The sequence below is a fragment of the Papaver somniferum genome, chromosome 1 (assembly GCF_003573695.1).
Source record: "Papaver somniferum cultivar HN1 chromosome 1, ASM357369v1, whole genome shotgun sequence".
NCBI classification, from domain to species: domain Eukaryota; kingdom Viridiplantae; phylum Streptophyta; class Magnoliopsida; order Ranunculales; family Papaveraceae; genus Papaver; species Papaver somniferum.
In genome coordinates this window covers 116,519,348-116,526,906 of record NC_039358.1, presented here as the reverse complement: position 1 = coordinate 116,526,906, position 7,559 = coordinate 116,519,348, and positions in this window count along the sequence as shown.

Here is a 7,559-nt window from a genome sequence, read left to right as displayed (position 1 = left end):
CCCCCCCCCCCCCCATTGCTTTTAAGTAAGAAAGCATATCGCTCATTTCACAAAGTCTTCAGTAAAACAGGATCGAGACCATCCTAAGATGCAAATGCTAAACAATCCATATTACAAAGAAAACAAGGAAAAATTTAGAAAAATATCCATGCACAATGCGACTATTAAAGTGACTTATGGCTCCGGTGAATATTTTGACATTTTGGACTAGTTATAGTTCCCAAGAAATTTTGCGTTAGAAAAACTACTAGCACATATTATACATGTAAGGGCTCACCGCCCCTTGTAAATGCTAGCTAGTGTACATCAAAAGGACTTGATGGTTATTGCGTCTTTAATAGGATCAATGCAGAGCATCCTATACCTTATGGTCTCGCAAAGGCTATCATCAAAAGGTTAAATATGGTGCATAAGACATGGTTATGCGTAAAAACCTACCTTTAACTGCTTGGGGAATATGCAATATTACATGCATCTTCACTTATTCGTTTTAGACCCACAATTGGTCAACCATTCTTTGCGTACCAGTTGGTAACTGGATATAATGCCTGACATTTTGTGTTCTTACGCATTTTTGGTTGCACTATATATGTGCCCTTACGAATCCACATCGTATTATGATGGGTCATCAAAATGATTAAGTGACTATGTTGGACAAGAATTTCCAACGATTATCCGCATTTTAAAACCTTTAACAGGAGATTTCTTACCGCTAGATTTGCGGGTTGTCATTTTAATGAGTCAGTCTTCCCGTCGTTAGGGGGAGATATGAAAAAGTAGTTTCTAAGGGAACGACAAGAATTGGCGTGGTATGTTCCCACTGTGTCTCATATTAATTCTTGTACCCCATAAATGCAAATGTGAAGTGACAAAGAATAACCGATTTCAGAAAGTGCATTGATATCGGCAACGTGACAAGATCACACATACCAGCTGCAAATAATCCTGCAAGGTTAGAAATCCTCAGTATGGGATACACCACAGACTAAGGTGTTGCAACTACACTTGGTGGAAGTGTAGTTAAGGTCATGGCTCCACAAAGGAAGATGGAGAGACCACCAGGTTCGATCAATAATCACCAAGAAAGGAAGTATATGAGTAAGGCACAACCTAATTTGTATCATTACTGAAATCATCTCATTTTATTGACTCTGATTATGTCCATGAATCAATACTGGAGGACGCTCCAAAGTTTTAAATGATTCTAGAGAACAATGAAATCCTGACGGATTAATATGAGTATGCACATGAGTCAATAGAAGGATCATGCGTGCGCAATGATGATATAATCTATAAATAGTTGCTCCAGAAGTAGAGCACAATGAGATCGAACCATACTTTATTTTGATTAATTTCAAATAAATAACATATTTGGCCTACGCAATCCAGGTAAAACTTAGTTCTTTAACAAATATACGGGTATTTGGTGTGGTAGTGCTAACCAACCAAGTGTAAAGCCTGTGGGACATATGTGGTTATTTGTCACAAAGTGTAGCGAGAGGAATGAGGTCTTAAAGTATAAAGAATCACCTTGCGGCGCGAGGTTTCTCACAAACCCCTGGATCGCATACTCTTTTGAACATCATAACGTTCAGTTAATTAGTTTACTTGGTAGTTTCAAAAGAACTTGAAATATAGTAAATATGATTATATCTCTGGAGATTTGGACTCAAAGATATTTGCAAAAGTGCATGATGGCCTTTTGCTTCCCAAGTCGAATGACTCTAAACCACGGAGTGTGGAACACTCACTTATTGATTTAAAAAAATCAGGCGGATGTGGTATACCCGTCTCAGTGACTATTTGATTGGGAAGGGATAAACAAGTACGGTTTTGTGCCATGTGTATTAAATAAGTTCCTGATTCAAAAATATAGCTATCTATGTCAAAGATATGGACATGATAAATACTCTTAATGGAACAAGATATTACAAGTTATTTAAAATCTGAATTTGAGATGAAAATCCTTGGAAATCTCGATCTTATCTATGTTCTGAACTAGAAGCCGAGCTTGTGGTATATTATTCCACCAGTTTGTATATGTCCATTGTCAGGAAATTTAACAAGGACATGCATCCTGCTAGCACTCTCATGATTAGTCGAGTTTCAAATGTACATAAATGACCAATTCGTCTAAAGGAAGATGACGAAGTTGTGTCGGGAGATGAACTTTCCTTATCTAAGTATGATAGACGCATTATTGTACTTAGCATAATATACTCGGCCAAATGTTACATCCTCAATGATCTTTTTTATCTAGATATAGCTCAGCGCCAAGGCAACGTCATTGGAATGGTATAATGAACGTAATCATATACATAAAAGTAACCATTGACATGAGTTTGTTTTATCCCTGCAAAGACATAAAAAAGGAATGCTAAAGGAACTACAATCCAAAGGTTGTTGATTATGAAGGAAAAATAATATCTTCTCCAACGAAAGTATCAGGGGGAGATATGGTAGACTATTTTTTAATTCATTACCGATATTCAATTCGAAAAGTACATGACTAATAGAACTGTCTGGAACAACTCTGAAAGTAATCATGGGGAAATGCCGACATCAGGGAGAGAATCCAAGGATATGATGTCGACATATTTTACATCGAAGTTGAAGCTGAAAAAGCGGGGGTACAACAACCACGCCCAGTATTTCGCTTAGCAATCTGTATGGACAAACTCCAATATACTTTCTAGAGAATCAACTAGACAGTCAGACTCAATCTAGATAAAAAGTATATCAAAGAGTTTATATCTCAATCTCTCGATTTGATATATACTCAAGCAAATAGAAATCTGCGAGTCTTTATCAAATACTAGAGAAATAATTTGGATGGTACCAAAGACCAATATCCAAGTTTCAATCAATTTAAATCAACAACCAAAAGGTCGGATATTCTAATTGATTGAACAACGCACAACCTGTGATTTTCAATTATATAACAAAATATAATGCGGAAAAGAAATAACACAGACACCATAATTTTGTTAACGAGGAAACCGCAAATGCAGAAAAACCCCGGGACCTAGTCCATATTGAACACACACTGTATTAAGCCGCTACAGACACTAGCCTACTCCAAACTAACTTCGGTCTGGACTGTAATTGAACCCCAATCAATCTCACACTGATCCAAGGTACAGTTATGCTCCTACGCCTCTGATCCCAGCAGGATACTGCGCACTTGATTCCCTTAGCTGATCTCACCCACAACTAAGAGTTGCTACGACCCAAAGTCGAAGACTTTAATAAACAAATCTGTATCACACAAAAAAGTCTACGCTAATAGATAAATCCGTCTCCCACGAATATACCTACGAGTTTTGTTCCGTCTTTTGATAAATCAAGGTGAACAGGAACCAATCAATAATACCAGACTTATATTCCCGAAGAACGGCTTAGTATTATCAATCACTTCACAATAATCTTAATCGACGCAGCGAAAAAAGATATTGCGGAATCACAAACGATGAGACGAAGTTTGTTTGTGATTACTTTTTATCTTGCCTATCGGAGATAGAAATCTCAAGCCAATTATTACAATTGTACTCGTACGATAAAAACAACAATATCAGATCACACAACTACGATAAAAGTAGTATCGGTATGTCTTCATAATCCCAATGAAGTCTTTAAGTCGTTAACCTGGTTTAGAAGAAGAAACCAAAGGTTAAAGGAGAATCGACTCTAGATTAGCACAACTAGTATCACACAGAATTTGTAGGGATTAGGTTTCCCAGTTGTTAGAGTTTTCCCTTATATACACTTTCAAATCAGGGTTTCCAATCAATGTTAGCTTAGTAACAAAGCATTCAATATTCACTGTTAGATGAAAACCTGATTGGATTCAAGCTAATATTTCTCAACCGTTAGATCAAAAACTTAGCTTGTCACGCACAAATGAAATGTCCAATTTTGGGTTTATAAACCGTACCCAAACATTAACATTTGTTGGTTCAACAAGTCAACCAAAAGGTTAGCCATATGATTACTCTAATATCAACCTTATTCTTCTTCACAATAACTAGTTCAAATGACTCAAATGAACTAGTTAGAGAGTTGTTCAATTGCAAGGAAATCTTATGTAACTACAAAAGACACAATTGAAGCAAAATCGGTTTGATTCACTCGAATCGGTTCATGAACTTTATAGCCACGGTTTGCAAAAGCATTCCTTAGTTTATTTAAACATTAGTTCAAGAACAACCGACTTTAGATATAACCTGCTCAAGTTCGCGGAATGGGTTCGCGGACTTAAGCTCATGGAAGGAGTACACAAACTCCAGCAGAAAATCTCGGGCCGAGAAGTTCCGCAAGTTCGCAGACTGAGTTCGCCGACTTGGCTCACGCCATTTCCATTTCTCTTGATCAACAAAGTTCGCAAACTTTGGTTCAAGGAATAAAGACTTATACATATATGTGTTTCCACAACAATGCTTATATCCTACCAATGGGTATGTAATCTATACTCTCATTTCAATCATTGAAACATCTCAGAGAACGTTATATAGCCGTTATTCACAGACCATTTTTCGTCAGAGCAATTTTCAAAGTGATTGAAACATAACATGACTTTCGTCACTTGGTAAAGATGAATTCGGCTAAAGCAAAAGCTTACCAACACACATTTCGAGAAATAGATAGGCGAGATAAACTCGGCTCGAAATAGCAAATGTGTATAATGAAAGTCTATATATCAAAACGACTTTTGTCTCAAGAGTAGGAGATAGAGTAAATAGACTTTTGAGTGACAGATAAGTTCAAGTCTCTACATACCTTTTACTCGATGAAGATCCACCAGTTCCTTGAGTAGTCCTTCGTATTGTATGATGATTGCCATGGAGTCTTGAGCTCAAATACACTTTTTATCCTAATCCAAGACCTTAGCTCTAATAAGCTAGTAATCAAGACTTATGGTTTTGATCACTAATATTGACAAACACGCTTGAGATAACAACGCATGCGAGTTCGACCGAGCAATGGGCTAACAATCTCCCCCTTTGTCAAGTTTAATGGCAAAACTATTAATACATATGGAATACAAAAAATAAATAAATTAAATTTTGTAGCTCCTATTGCACATGCCTAATCTTCAACATTACTCGAAATCTTCGTCACTTCCAAGTACTCCAATGATCCCAAAGGTTGTAAGTTTAGCATCATCGTTGTTGAAAATCCGTAGCTATAACAACAAGAAAACAATAGTTCTCAATCATTGTTGTACAGTGTCATAGTATCATTACACAGCGTCAAAGTTCAATTGTATCACAACTTCAACAACAATACTATGGTGATATGTATCACTCCCCCTTAGTCAATACTCCATCTCACATGGAAACCACTCCCCCTTACATAATGATCCGAAAACCATATGTATTTGTAATGTGAGATACATATTAATTCTCCCCCTTTTTGTCAATAAAATTGGCAAAGGTACAAGAAAGGGATCCTAATGAAATTTCCGAAAGAGACATTTCATGACCAAAAGAAAGAACACACATCATATTATTTAGATGCAATCATAAAGCCGAAGCTATGCATTCATCAAGGAGTTTAAATATACAAGATAACCCCTAAAATATTCCACAGCCGCATTCCCCACAAAGATTTGGCAATTAAGCGCAAGTTCAAAAAGAACTCTCCCCCATAAAATGTCATTCCCAAGGGAACAACAAGAGCGACCTTAATTTCGAAAGAGAAAAGAAGGATTTCTTTGGACATAACAAATCACATACAAGTATGAATTTGAATCCAAAATATTAAATTAACCACAATAAGTTCATGATTAATTTAACCAAAAATGCTCAACACAAGTAAACTTATGGAGACTTAAGAGCGCTCAATTAGATTAATCACAAGTAAACCCATAATTAATCTAATCGAAATATACAACCAAATTAACCACAAAAGTAATCAATTTAATTGTCATACTCACATAAGAGAGTGTCTATGGAGCGATGACTAAGTTAAACAATCAATCCAGTCATGAACGCTCAAACATAAGAAGACTTATGGAGTCATAACTAAATAACCAAAGAAGATGATTAACTTAGTCGAATATGCTCGACATAAAGTACCTCACGGAACAACAACATAGCTAATCATAAAAATAATCAACTTGGTCGTTCAATGCTCAACATAAGACACTTTACGGAGCCTCACAGTAATACATAAAATATGGATCAGGGAAGATCAATACTGCGGAATACACACGGATTCATTCTATTTTCCATCATTATTCGCATAACGACATTCAATAGACATAATCCTTGCAAACAAAAGATTTTAACCTATCTTCCATCAATAATTGACATAATAGGCTTAACTTTTGTATTTGTCAAAAGTCTATTCATTCTTTTATCAATACATGCATATCGACATACGAAAGACTTTACTTTTGACAAGGTATGGGTCAATCATAGTTCACGGACGTAATCACACATATCCCATAACAAATTTTCAATATATAAAACCATAAAGATTAATACTGCAAATATCATCTTTCAAACAAGTTTAGAATTTAAACCAATAAATCTAACAACATGAAGATGAAACCGTTGGACATAGCAATGTGAAATCACAATAATGGTTATTCCAAACTCTAGTAATCCTTCAAAAATAAGAATAAATTCTCATAAGAAGTTTCCTAGACAACAAGATAAACTCGTAATGCATATATAACATGATTTGTCCTTAGAGGGTAGAATCAATCTTTTCCGCCCGGATTTACACCAAGAATAGCTACCAAAGGCGTATAAAAATATTTTCTTAACAAAGAAGAACATACAAAGTCATTAACGACCATGCACCACAGTTCACATAAAATGATTGTGAACATTCAAGAATCCCATAGTTTTGCGTGTTACTGCCCATTCTTGAACTTCCTTCTTTGTGATTCACCAACAACATTCTTGTAAAAGCTACAATGAGCTTAGAAGAGTAGTACTCCAAGAATACAAGTGCCCAAGTCCAAGAGAAGTGGAACAAGTGCAACGAAACGGAGCAAAACACTCAAAACAAGAGACAGGACAAATACCAATCTTAACTCATCCAAATTCAGAAATTATCATATCCATTTTGAAGAGAAATAAAATAGGAAGAGAATGCAAAAAGAATGAGGTCATTCCGAGTTCGGACAAAGAAATTACGGCCAAAACAAGTTTACCAAATATCGACGTCTACAGGCTAGTATGCATACGGGTTTGCAAACGAATTTTCATGACTTGGAGCAGTTTGAAAACTGGGTATGCGAACTTAAACCCCTTGATTTTGATTTTAAATGATGGTATGCATACTTGGTATGTGTACCATGAAGTCCAAACATCCCGAACTATTATTTTCAAACCTAAACATTTAAGAACCTTAAACACAGATCAAGTTAGGTAGAAAAGAACGATAAGAAAGGTATGTGAATCATTATAAGTTATCTAAGCAAATAAAAGCACAAATCTTGCTCAAGTATATAGACATACCTTTTTAGATGAATCCAGTTGAATTCTACAGCCTTACCAAACATAATCTGTGCGCCCCAATTTTCGTGCTTCCCTCACCGTATAGTT